The sequence below is a fragment of the Schistocerca americana genome, chromosome 8 (assembly GCF_021461395.2).
Source record: "Schistocerca americana isolate TAMUIC-IGC-003095 chromosome 8, iqSchAmer2.1, whole genome shotgun sequence".
NCBI lineage: Eukaryota > Metazoa > Arthropoda > Insecta > Orthoptera > Acrididae > Schistocerca > Schistocerca americana.
The window spans coordinates 521,769,172-521,783,695 of NC_060126.1; positions in this window are offsets into that span (position 1 = coordinate 521,769,172).

Genomic DNA, 14,524 nt, shown 5'->3' on the forward strand with positions numbered 1-14,524 from the left:
ACAACGTCATTTGAAGTAGAGCTGTCGGAAGTGGTTAAAAGTTATTGATCTTCTTGCTTGTTCGACTGAAATGCCTTATTATTGTTTGAAGACTACCAATATTAAAGCTTCGTCATCCAGGATAGAGAAGAAGCGACTGAAATCACGTAATCGGCAACGTTTTTCTGGTAGTATGATCTCGGAAGCCGCTAGGCGACGCACCAGGAACAACCAACGCATTCACAGCTGTTTCTTTACCGAGCTGATTCGCCTGGCGAGGCGCAAAGTAGCCATGCGCCAAGAGAGGCGCGTCCGGTGTGGCAGTAGCCATGCATTACAACAACCTAGTCGTGTGACGAAGGTAGTACCTGTTACATCAGAAATTCGAGTTTGTTTGGTGGCTTAATCCCGAGCATCGACAGTAAATATAATTTTCTTCCGAGACTCCATTGCCCGTGATAACTTGAAAGGTCCAGTACTAATCAAATTGTTCGCGGCACTCTCACGCGGAGTTGAACGACAGCGACAGTGCAGTGATACTCCTTAGATCTGCCGACTGACGTGAGAGCGCAGATGGGAAACGGGCAGCTGTAGGCGCGGCTCAGTGTCAGCAGAGCGGACTGTCCGCTGCTGGGATGAGCGCCTGTGACCCGCCATTTGACCGCGACCCAGTTGCGTCAGCGCCGCCGCCGCGGCGCATGCGCGCGGGACAGCAGGAAGAGGATGCGCCTCCGCGCAGGGCAGACACTCTCGCCCTCGCTGGCGGAACCTTGGCCGGCTTCCAGACACCTGCCGCGCCAGGCCGGCCACTGACCGCGTGTCTACGTGTACCTACATACTCCACAACACAGCGACACAGCGTAGAGTGCGTCACGGTGGATACCCAGTACCACTGCTAGTCATTTCCTTTCCTGTTCCGCTCGCAAATAGATCGAAGGAAAAACGACACTCTACGTGCCTCCGTATGATCCCCAATTTCTCGTATCTTACCTTCGTGGTCCTTGCGCAAAAACTATGTCGGCGGAACGGAAACGTTCTCCAATCAGCTTCAAATGCCGGTTCTCTAAATTTTCTCAGTAGTGTTCCTCGAAAAGAACTTCGTCTTGCCTCCCCTCCCCGCCTCCCCTCCCCTCCCAGCGATGCCCATTTCAGTTCACGGAGCATTTCCGCAGTACTCGGGTATTGGTCGAACCTACCGCTAATAAATCTAGAAACATGCTTCTGAACTGCATCGTTGTCATCCTTTAATCCGATTTCATGCGAATACCAAACACTCGAACAGGACTCAAGAATAGGTCCCACCAGTGTCCTGTGAGCGGTCTCCTAGGCAGGTGGCCCACTCCTTCCTAAAATTCTCCCCGTAAAACGAAGTGGACCATTCGTCTCCCCTACCACAATTCTCCCTTGCTCGTTCCATTTCATATCGCTTTGCACGCCTTGTCTGTGTCAAACAGGACATTAGTAATACCGTTTCCGAACTTCACAGGTTTTGTTCTTCCTACTCACCTGCATTAACTTACTTTTTGTCACACTTAGAGCCATCTGCCATTCGTGACACCAACTAAAAATCTTGACTAACTCATCTCGTATCATCGTAAATTCACTCAACTTCGAAACTTTCAGTACGCCACAGCATCATCAGCAAACGTCCGCAGACTGGTGCCGACACTGTCCACCAAATCATGTATGTATTCAGAGAACAACGGCGTTCCTCTCACAGTTCCCTGGGGCACTCGTGACGATATCCCCGATTGTGATGAGCGCTCGCCGTCGAGGATAACGTACTAGGATATACGTCAACCATTGTGATTCACGTTTCCTGTCGCTGCTTCTCGTGAATCAGTTTCCCCAAATGCTGCGGCTGTTCTTTCAACTAGACTAGTGGTTCCCAACAGGTGGTCCGCGGACCACCAGGTGTCCATGAGCTATGCCAGAGGGGACCGCAAGATGTTATTAGAATAAAAAATTTATTAAATATATTTCGCATGATAACAGATTTTTTTTGGCCGCTTCTGATGGAGTACTCGGTTGTATCTGTATTTTTTCAAATAAATAATACCTTGTATAAAATTAGTGTTTCCTTATTTTTCACACATGTCTACTCAATGCAATCTCAACTGTAGTACACTTCAAAGACCAATACAATCAGTTTTAATTTTTTTCTTTCATTTTCAGTTCATACTAAATTTTTATTTTCTTAAGAATTTGTTATACTAAACACCTAGATTTGAAGACAAAGATTTTGAGCAATAATCAAAAATTTAACAATAACAATGGTGTCTAAATTGAAAAAGTTTTAAGCTCCTTATTTTTTCAATAAGGAATATGTCTGTTTTTTAAGTACCAAAAACAGAAAATGTGTAAAAAGACTCTTAATTTGGCTTTTTTGAGTACTTGATACTGTGATATGACAAGGTACCAATCATGCTCGATGAGGGGGGGGGGGGGGAGGGGTCGGTTCCTCGAGAAAATTTTGTTGGGAACCCCTGAACTAGACGATAAACAATTTCCTCCGTCCTTCCCTCCCTTCTACTCCCACCTCGAGCATTCTTGGCCAGCTCAGTCGATGCTCTTTCTCCGACGAGCCCAAAACCCACGCACGTGAAACTAAACGGCTGTAAAAAACTTTACTAGTATTACTGAATTAGGAAGGCATGTGTAGCCCTGTTGTAAGTGGCAGGGGGCACACTTTGTATCTATATACAAGAAGATGAACAACTAAATTTAATGTTCAGAAACTAAACTCGAAGTATGGAGAAATGAAAACTGTTAGACACCTGAAATGTCTTGATGGAATCCTACAGCCAGCGAGGCTAGGAAAAAAACCCACACTATTCGATTATAAAAGCTCTATAGAATGTACGCTAGAATGCACGACAACTAAAAAACATGCATGGCCACACAAACAAAGATTACACGTTACATCGCGGTGATCAGACCTGAAATTCTGTACAGGGGCGAAATTATAATTGTCGACGAAATAGGCGATCTGGCAAACGCCCTCAAGGAAAAACGAAGGATTATAGGGAAACATTTTGGCGCAGAGAAAGTGAAAGACGAAATCTGACTGAAATCCCGTAAAGGAACAGAAATTTTCAAATCTGGCAGCAGATATGGGAATACAAATCTTAAAGTTTCATGGACATACTCAGACTCCCAGCAATGAAGCTTACGGGCTAGATTATAACATGCATCGGAAAATTAAGAAGCATACCATGACTCGAATAAGTTAGAAAGGACCTCGAGAAACCCAGATACAAGCTCTCTCTCTACCGTTCCACTCGAACAGCACGCGGGAAAAACGAACACTTAAATTTTTCTGTGCGAGCCCTAACTTCTCTTGTTTCATCATGGTGATCATTTCTCCCTATGAAGGTGGGTGCCAACAGAATGTTTCCGCAATCGGAGGAGAAAACAGGTGATTGAAATTTCGTGAGACGATCCCGTCGAAAAACGCCTTTGTTTTGATGATTGCCACTCCAATTCACGTATCATGTCTGTGACACTATCTCCCTTATTTCGTGGTAATACAAAACGAGCTGCCCTTCTTTGTGCTTTTTCGATGTCATCCGTCAGTGTCGCCTGATGCGGATACCACTCCACACAGCAATACTCCAGAATAGGGCGGACAAACGTGGTGTAAGCAGTCACTTTAGTAAACCTGTGTCCACCTTCTGAGTGTTCTGCCAATGAATCGCAGTATTCGGTTTGCTCTACCCACAATAGTATCTATGTGATCGTTCCAACTTAGGTTATCTGTAATTGTAATCCCTAAGTATTTAGTTGAATTTACAGCCTTCAGATTTGTGTGACTTATCACGTAATCGAAGTTTAGCTGATTTCTTTTAGTACTCATGTGAATAACTTCACACTTTTCCTTATTCAGTGTCAATTGCCACTTTTCGCACCATACAGATATCTTATCTAAATCATTTTGCAAGTCGTTTCGATCATCTGATGACTTTACAAGACGGTAAATGACAGCATCATCTGCAGACAATCTAAGACGGCTCCTCAGATTGTCTCCTATATCGTTAATATAGATCACGAACAATAGAGGGCCTATAACACGTCCTTGGTGAACGCCAGATATTACTTCTTTTTTACTCGATGACTTTCCGTCTATTACTACGAACTGTGACCTTTCTGACAGGAAATCACGAATCCAGTCGCACAACTGAGGCGATACTCCGTAGGCACGCAGTTTGGTTAGAAGACGCTTGTGAGGAACGGTGTAGAAAGCTTTCTGGAAATCTAAAAATATGGCGTCAATCTGACATCCGCTGTTGATAGCACTCATTACTTGATGAGTATGACGAGCTAGTTGTGTTTCACAAGGACGATATTTTCTGAATCCGTGCTTACTATGTGTCAATAAATCGTTTTTCTTCGAGGTACTTCATAATGTTCGAATACAGTATATGTTCCAAAACCCTACTGCAAAACGACGTTAGTGATACGGGCCTGTAATTCAGCAGATTACTCCTACTTCCCTTTTTGGGTATTGGTGTGACTTGAGCAATTTTCTAGTCTTTAGGTACGGATCCTTCTGTGAGCGAGTGGTTGTACATAATTGCTAAATATGGAGCTATTTTATCAGCATACTCTGAGAGGAACCTGACTGGTATACAATTTGGACGGCCTTGCCTTTGAGTGATTTAAGCTGCTTCGTTATTCCGAGGATATATACTTCTATGTTTCTCCTCTTGGCAGTTGTTATTGATTGGAATTCAGGAATATTTACTTCGTCTTCTTTGGTGAAGGAGCTTCGGAAAACCGTGTTTAATAACTCTGCAGTTTGTGCTGCATTCCGATTGCCATTTTCCGCTTGAAAATGGGGACGTTACTGTTGTCAGTGTCTGACAGCCGCACACGTAATCCGTAAGTCCCCAACCGCTCTTTCGAAAAGGAAAAAGAAAACACCATAGACTCTCAATCTTGAAACAAATAAGGTAACACATAGTTATCGACCTTTTTCGGATCCTGGCACACGTTGTCCTGCAGTGATCCGATGACGTTCTTCTTTGGTTAACGGTATTGTAAGTGTATACTGGAAGAAAGGTCGAGTTTTGAAAATAACTATACTAAAAGGTGCTGTTAATATTGATACATTGCTAAAAATGAGTAACGAATGTATACTGTATATTATTTTTTTAAAAAAAATGGATTATTGATCATAGGCCTAAGCTTGATGCAGTGACTATTTTTCGAGCTAATATACGATGTTGGTTTGAAAAGTTCTCGGAATCACCACGAGAGGTCAGCGCTAACACAGCGAGTTGCTCACGTGATGTTCATTGGAGTGTTGCCTGTAAACACGTGCCACGTCAGTGTTCCTGGAAGAGAGCTGTGGCAGTGACGTGGCTCTGTTGTTGCTCCCGCGTAGTGATTTGCGAAGATGGAAAAAATCGAGAAAGCAAAGGACATTCATGCCGATACCCAGAATACACTGAGGGACTCTGCTCCTTCATATTCAACTGATGCCAAGTGGACGAATTAATTTAAATTTGGTCGGGAGAGCTTAGATGATGCGCGCAGTGGTCGGTCAGGATGTGTCACTACTCCAGAAATCATTGCAAACTTCACAAAATGGTCAAGGAAGATCGCCGACTGAAAGTGCGTGAAATTTCTCACGCTTGCCAGATGTCATCTGAAACGGTATATCACATTTTAAATGAAGAACTAGAAATGGAAAAAAACTGCAAGATGGATGCCGCGACTCTTGACGCTGGATCAAAAACGCACGAGAATGGACGTATCGGATCAATGTTTGGCTCGTTTTAGGAGAAACGAACAATATTTTTTGCACCTGTTTGTGACCACAGATGAAACTTGGGTGCACTACTATACCCCAGAGACAAAACAGCAGTCAAAGCAGTGGAAACATGCTGATTCTCCGCCACCAAAGAAAGCAAAGACATGGCATCAGTGTTCTGGGATGCGAAGGGGATTCTGTTTGTAGATTATGTCCCCACTGGGCAAACAATTACTGGGGAGTGCTATGCTAATCTCCTGGACAAATTGAAACAAAAGATGCGGGAAAAAAGACCAGGTTTCGTAAGGAAGAAAGTCATCTTCCGTCAAGAAAATGCGCGCGCGCGCGCGCACACATGTGCCGTCGCCATGGCAAAATAACACGAACTGAGAGATGACTTGTGCAACACCCGCCTTATTCACCCGATATGGCTCCGTCAGACTTCCATCTCTTCCCAAAATGAAAATTTTTCTTGGTGGACGAAAATTCACTTCAAACGAAGAATTGATAGCCGGAGTTAACTATTTTGCAGGCCTGGAGGAAACTCGATTTGGGTAAATTCACTGGAACATAGTTGGACCAAGTGCATTAATGTACGAGGAGACTACATTGAAAAATAGTGTTTCGGTGATGTAAGTAATTCTTTTCTATTCCGTTCCCAGAACTTGTCACACAACCGTCGTAATACGCCAGTTACCTGCTTTTAATAAGAACTCATCTCACTTAAAAGATGCACTACCTGGTCAGAATTGTCCGGACACCAGTGTGTGATGCGGAATTGACCACTAGATGCCACGAGAGGCGGATCCGCCAGTACTAAAGGAGGCAGGGGTGTTTTGTCGTCAGTAGAGAAGCAGTAAGAGAAGCAGTAAGAGAAAGCTCTTTGACTAGGACCTCGGACTAGGCATTGGATGACAAAAGTTGTCTGGGTATAGTACCGCGTCATGTTGTATAAAACTACTGCTGGAGAGAACCATCATAAGCGACCTGGTTGAGTCGTGCCTGACTTCAACGTACTTCAAATGGCAAGGAAAATACTACGAGTAGACAGACGGCGTAACAATGGGGTCTTCCCTATCTCCGCTGGCAGCCGATATATTGATGGATGCGTTTGAAGCAACGGTCCTCGGTTCAGCTCCTTTACGACCTGGTTGCTGGTTCAGATACATGGACGGCACGTTTGCTATATGGCCTCATGGTGAAATGGAGCTACACAAGTTACACGAATATTTGAACAACATGCACGGGAAGATTCAGTTTGCGCTCCAAGCAGAGAAGGGTTGTGCAATTCCATGTCTAGACATCGAAGTATACAGGACGACGGAGAGCACACTGGGGCACAGAGTATATCGCAAGCTTACCCATACAGAGAGGTATCTGCACATTCAGTCCTACCACCACCCGGCGCAAAAGAACTCTGCCATCCGTTCTTTGGCAATCCATGCGCAGCGCCTAAGTGATGCTCAAAACGTAACACCTGAGCTTAAAAGGCTACGCACAACGTTTCTAGCCAGTGGCTACTGCCATAAGTCGGCCCACACAGCCTTGTCGACGGATACAAGTCAGCAGGAAAGCAGTGCGCTTACCTTAAGTGAAAAATGTTACTGACCGACTAGGCAAACACCTTCGCCGGGTTGGGGTACATAGTCCGTCTTCTATAGTGGTCGCAGGATCCTGGACGTGCTAGACTCCACTAAGGGCAAGATGGATGCATTACACACTGCACGCGTGTACAAGGTGGAATGCGAATTTGGAGAGGCATACATCGGCGAGACTGGCAGGCCAACAGCAACGCGCATTCGGGAACACGAGTGTTGTATTCGTCTAGGGCAACAGAACAAATCTGCAGTGGCAGAACATGAGCAACATTGCAGAAAAGAAATAAAATGCAGCGAAGTGTGTGTGTTGGCCAAGCAGCCGGTTATGACGAAACGCAAAATCGGAGAGGCCATAGAAATACTTAAACATCCTAAGAACATGAATAGACGGGATGGACTCAGGCTTGCCCCTTGTTGGCTGGCAGCAATCAGAGCCCAGCAGACCGCACTGTCAACACGAGGCGCGAGCGCTACGGGCGAGTAACTGCCGCCGCGCGGCCGACGTCCAGCATTCGGTAAACAGCGGCCAACTTCTCATTCGCCGGTGACCACCAATCATGGGACACAACACAAGAGCCAAAAGACAACAGAGGCTACGCCCCCTCCCCTTACCCTTCCACCGCAGTAACCTTTTAAAATAAAGTTCCCACTCCTTCTTCCTTAAGTGACGAATGAAATGAACCAGCTTTTTAAAATTATGACGTAATGGCATGCACAGTGAACAGTAATAATAAAATACAGTGTGTTTATAAATGAATATCGGGGTTTTAACGCTTTATAATATTTATTGCAGTAAAGTTACAGTTATAAATGATATGTCAAACGAAAGAGCAACTCACCGTTTTACCAAGAACCTTACAAACCTCTTTGCATGGCCTCCACGTTCATCCGACCTAACGCCATGCGATTTTTTCTTTTGGGGCTTCATCAAGGATCGTGTGTGCGTGCCTTCGCCAGCAGCAGACCTCCTTGAATTACGAAACAGGATTGAAGCAGCTGTTGCTACGATCAATGAAGACACACTTATCAACGTTTGGGAAGAATTCGGCTGTAGACTTGATGTGTGCCGTGTATCAAATGGTGCTCGCATTGAACAATTACAAGGTTCTTGGTAAAACTGTTTGTGTTGCGCTTTCATTTGACATATCATTTATAACTGTAAGTTTAATATAATAAATGTTATAAAGTGTTAAAACCTCGATATTCATTTATAAACACCCTGTACAAGGGACACTGCGTAGGTATAACGCACGAGTAGACCCAGAAGGAGGCCGCTGCAAAGGTGGGCGAAACTTTCGTTTTATCCAGAAGTTGTTTTATACAACATGATGCGGTACCATACCCAGAGAACTTTTATGTCGACTGACTCTGGCCGCTGAAGGCTACGCAATTATATTAGTCTTTGGATGTCACCGGACGAACAGATCGGTAAGGAACATTTCAGCCCGTCACGAGAGGCGACTCCGCCAGTACGAAAGGAGGCAGCGGGTACTGTCGTCCGTAGCGCAGCCGTAGCGCCAGAAATGGTCGATAAGGAGGGCCCAGACAGAGACTTGGACCGTGGAACAGTCTTTGGGTGTCGAGCGAGTAACAGATCCATTAGGGGCGTTCCACCCCTTCTAAAGCTGACCAAGTCGACTGCTGGTGATGTGACTGTGAGATGAGAGAGCGAGGGGACAACCACAGCCATAGCAAGACAGGACAGACATCTTGCACTGGCAGACAGAGGCTGTCGAGCGTCGCGGAAGGTACTGGTAGCGAATCGCATGAAATCGGCGGAAGCAGTCACTGGTGAGTTCCAGAGTGGTACCAGGAGACCAGCCACCACAGAATGAGGAACAAGGGCCGAGCAGCTGCTCAAGAGACACACACACACACACACTTCTGTACTCAGTGTTAAGCGACGCTTGAGGTGTGTAAAGTGCGACGCTACTGGGCAGTCGGACTGGAAGTCAGTGATCTGGAGTGACCAGTCACGCAGTAGCCTGTGGCAGACCCATGGACGGGTTTCAGTTCGGCGAAGGCGTGCAGAGCGTTACCTGCCATCCTGTTTAGTGTCAACACTGAAGTACGGAGGAGGTGGTGGTACAGTTTGGGGGTGTTTTCCGTGGTTGGGGTGTGCTCCTCTTACTGCTCTTAAGAAAACTGTACATGCGGAAAGATACGAAGGAGGACAGTAGAGGGACAGTTCGGAGACGAAGACTGTTTCTGTCACCATGACAATGCGCCCTGTCGGAAGGCTGCATCTGTGAAGCAATGGTGTGTGAACAATAACGTCATTGAAATGGACTGACATCCCCGGAGTCCATACCTGAACCCAATGGAACGCCTCTGGGGTTCGCTCCAGACCCCAGCGTCTAACATCACTACCTTCTCCAGTTTCGGCTCTTGAGGCATAAAGCCGAATGGTGACCACACCCCGTATTAATGTGTAGTAATAGGTGTCTGGATACTTTTGATCGTACAGCACATTTAGAACTATGTTTTGAAACATGCATACAGTTGTTCTTAATGTTGCTGGAGTATTTCACCGCATTCTTGTGAGTAATCTACATTTATATCTGCGTCGGTACTCCGCACGGCACCGTCCGGTGCGTGGCGGAGGGTACCCTGTACCACTGCTAGTGATCTCCTTTCCTGATCCACTGCGCGGGTAAAACGACTGCCTGTCTCCCTCCGTATGAGCCGTAACTCGTCCTTTCCTTTCTTCTCGGTCCTTACGCGCTCTGTGTGGTGGTGGCAGTACAGTCGTTCTGTAATCACCTTCAGATGCCGATTCTCTAAATTTTCTCGATATGATGTTTCGAAAAGAACGTCGCCTTCCCTCCTGCGATTCCTATGTGAATTCCTGAAGCTCTCCGTAACACTTACGTGTTGCTCGAACCCACTGGTAACAAATGTAACAGCCTGCCTCTCAGCTGCTCCGATGTCGTCCTTCAATCCGACCTGGTACGGATCCCAAACGCTCGACCAGTACTCAAGAACAGGTCGCATCAGCGTCCTGTATGCGGTCTACTTTACAAGTGAACCACTCTTTTCTGAAATTCTCCCAATAAACCGAAGTCTAGCATTCGCGTTCCCTACAACAGTTCTCAAATGCTTGTTGCACCTCATATCACTTCGCAACGTTACGCGCAGATATTTAAATGACGTGACTGTGTCAAGCGGGGCACTACTAATGGTGTATCCGAAGACTACAGGTTTGATCTTCCTACTCATCCACATTAACTTAAATTTTTCCTCAATTACGGCTAGCTCCCATTCATCACACCAACTGTAAATTTTGTCTAGGTTGGCTTGTATCTTCCTGCAGCCAATCAATTTCGACAGCGTGCCGTACACCACGGCATCAGGAGTAAACAACCGCAGATTGCTGTCTAGCCTGTCCGCGAAATCATTTACCATATGTATAGAGAACAACGACGGTTCTATCACAGTTGCTTGGTGCCTCCTGACGATACCCTTGTCTCTGATGAAAACTCGCCGTCGAGGACACCATGCTGGGGTCTAAGAAGTCATCAAGCCTCTCTCATAATCTGTGAACTTATTCCATGCAATGATGCACCGTGTCAGATACTTTCCGGAAATCTAGAGATATGGAGTCCGTCTGTTGCCCTTCATCAATAGTTCACAGCATATCATGTGAGAAAAGGGCAAGCTGAGTTTCGCACGAGCGATGCTTTGTAAAACGGTGCTGATTCGTGGCTTCTCAGTGTAAAGAAAATTTATTACATTCGAAGTGAGAATATGTTCAAGTAATCTGCAGCAAACAGAAGTTAGGGATATCGGTCTGCAATTTTGCGGATCTTTTCTTTTACCCTTCTTTTATACTGGAGACACCTGGGCTTTTTTCCGGTCGTCTGCGACTTTGTGCTGGGCGAGAGATTCACGATGAATGCAAGTTAGGTAGAGGGCCAATGCCATAGAGTACTCTTTATAACATCGAACTGGGATTCCATCCGTACCTGGTAATTTATTTGCTTTAAAATCTTTCATTTGTTTCCCTGCGCCAGGTATGCTTATTACTGTGTCGTCCATATGGGAGTCTGTCCCGTGGTCAAGTGGCGGCATGTTCGTAGGATTCTCTTGTGTGAACGATATCTTGAAAGAGAAATTTAAAACTTCACCTTTCGTTTTGCTATCTTCAACTGCCACACCAGACTGGTCACAAGGGACTGAATAGAAGCTTTAGATTCGCTTAGCGGTTTTACGTAAAGCCGGAGCTGGGGCTGATAGTGCGGTGTGGGATGCTGATTCCATTTCCCCCCTTCATAAACTTTACCACGGACCAGGAACGCCCCCTTGGATGTCTTCAACGCCCACCGTTAGCTGGCATCGCCCCCGGTGGGAACCTTGATGCAGTTTTGTGCACGATACACACCTTCCTTCCCGCACCACACTATCACGGCCGCCTGGTGACACTACGGTGGCCGGGCTCGGGGAGAGTGCGTAGCGAGACGGAGAGTGCGCAGCGGGCGTGGGATGCGCGCCGACGCGCCGCAGCCGCTTCGTGACGGCATCCTAACTGCGCCTCTGTGACTCCGGCCCGCCACGCGACCTTCCCAGCTGTCGACAACAGCGCTCCGCGCCGTCACGCGGCCGACTCGTCGCGAGCAAAACGGCGCCACTGTGACCTCTGCGATGCCACTATACGAATGTACTGCAATATTTTTAGACCATGCGGCATCGGACGTCTGGATAGCGGCTATCGCGTGTAATAAGCCTGAATAGCTTTGCTATGTAGTTCGGACTACTAAGCGTATTTACTGAATAAATACTGGCGATGGCGTACAAGAAATCGAATGTTAAACCTCTTTGAAGTGACTCAACAGAATGCACTAACTGGTGTACGTTAATCACGCCTAGCAGGCGAACAACATTTACGTAACACAACGTACACACACACATGATAAACATTTGAACTTGCTGTAAGTTAGATTGATCCACACCAACTGTCAGTAATGATTTTAGTGTTACTGAATTTGCATTGTACTGAAGGTACAATGAGTACTGTGGTGGCAATAAATTCTTTAATTGAATAATCAGTGAACACTATAGAACTGATGGTTACTAGAGATGTTAAAAACATTACTTTAGAATCATTTTGTTCTAATGAAACTGAATGAGTTATTACGTTGATAATGAACTGAAAAGCCACCACATCGAGTTGAACTGTAATTAATGCGGCACAGTGCCTGGCGTCTTATGTCACTTGTATAATCCGGCGTTTGTTGGAAATTTTCGGCGTTAACTCCGATTATATCACAAAATTGTTAAGGCTTTCGTGGCCACTTGTTGACAAACTGCCTATTGGCTTCTGTCTCGGGTTCTTCGGCAGACGTTCATGTAATGATTTTTCTGACGTTTCGCCAGCACGAGTGGCTGGCATTGTCAACGCTTCACCCTCCATTGCCGGTGGTGAACTGGAGGCGAGCTCGCGGCCGCAGACTATATGTACCTGGCGCGCCAACGTCCTCGGTTCAAAACAGGACACGCAAATGACGAGAGGCAAAAGTTAGTCAACATTCGTGCTTCTGTAAAAAGATCGATGCGCGAGGCATACAACAGGTGCCACCACTATACTTTGGCAGAGGATCCTGCCGACAACCGGTGAAAATTTGTCTTACTTTAAATCAGTAAGCGAGCTAAGGTTTGTATCCAGTCACTCGTTGACCAGTCTGGTGTGGCAGTAGAAGACGGCAAAAGGAAAGCTGAAGTGTTAAATTTTGCGTTTAAGAAATCATTCACGCAGGAGGACAATACAAACATATCGTCGTTTGACCGTTGCACAGACTCCCATATGGAGGACTTAGTAATTTGCGTCCCTGGTGTAGAGAAGCAACTGAAAGAGTTGAAAACAAGCAAGTCGCCAAGTGCTGATGGAATCCCGATTCGCTTTTAGAAAGATTAATCTAAGGCAGTGGCTCCATGCTTAACCTCGATTTATCGCGAATCTCTCGCCCAGGGAAAAGTCCCAAGGGAGTCGAAAAAACAGCAAGTAACGTTCGTATATAAGAAGGTTAAGAGAACTGACCCAGAAAATTACTGATCAATACCATAACTTCGGTCTGCTGCAAAATTCTTCAACATATTCTAACTTAGAATGTAATAAACTTCAGTCACATGCAGAAGTTTTTGTCTACAAACCAGCGCGGATTTAGAAAGCATCGCCGTCGCGAAAGTCAGTTTGTGCCCACATGACATTCTGCGAACCATGGATGAATGGCAAGAGGCAGATTCCGTATTTTATATTGTTCGGAAAGCATTTGTCACGGTACCCCACTGCAGACTCTTAACGAAGGTGGGAGCACACGGAGCAAGTTCCCCAGCGTGGAAGTGTGGTAGGACGGCTGTTGTTGTCTGTTTACATAAATGATCCGGCGGACAAGGTGAGCAGCAGTCTGTGCCTGTTTGCTGATGATGCTGTGGTGAACAGGGAAGTGTCGTTGTTGAGGGACTGCAGGAAGATACAAGGTAACCGAGAGAGAATTTCTAGTTCGTGTGCTAAATCGCACTTAGCTCAAAATGTAGGAAAAACAATTCCGTAATATTAGAGTACAGTATTATTAATATACTGCTTGACAAAGTCATTTCGATTAAACATCTGGGCGTAACGTTGCAAACCGATATGAAATGAAACAATCTTGTAAGGGCCGTGGTAGGTAAGGATCTCGTATAGCACTCTGGTACGAACCATTCTTGAGCGTAGCTGAAGTGTTTGGCAGCCGCACAAGGTAGCTGTTAAAGGAAGACATCGAAGCAATTCAGAGGCAGGCTGCTAGATTTGTTACCGATAGCTTCGATCAACCTGCGAATATTACGAAGATGCTTCAGGAGCTCAAATGCAATCCCTGGAGGGAAGGCGGCGTTCTTTTCTTGCAACACTGTTAAGAAAGTTCAGAGAATCTCCACCTGAAGCTGACTGCAGAACGGCTCTACTGCCGTGAGAGTACATTTTGCATAAGGATCACAACGATAAGAGAAATTGGGGCTCACACGGAGGCGTACAGACAGTGATACAAGGGAACCTCCGCCACGCACCATACGCTGCCTTGCGGGATATCTATGTAAATGTAGAACAGAACCAGAGGCCTTCAATAATGTTTTGTAGTGGTGTAATCCATTGTCGGCACAGAAAGAGGCAGAACTTGGAAAGGTGCTCGTAGTGGCGAGCATGGACAGTGATGCACTG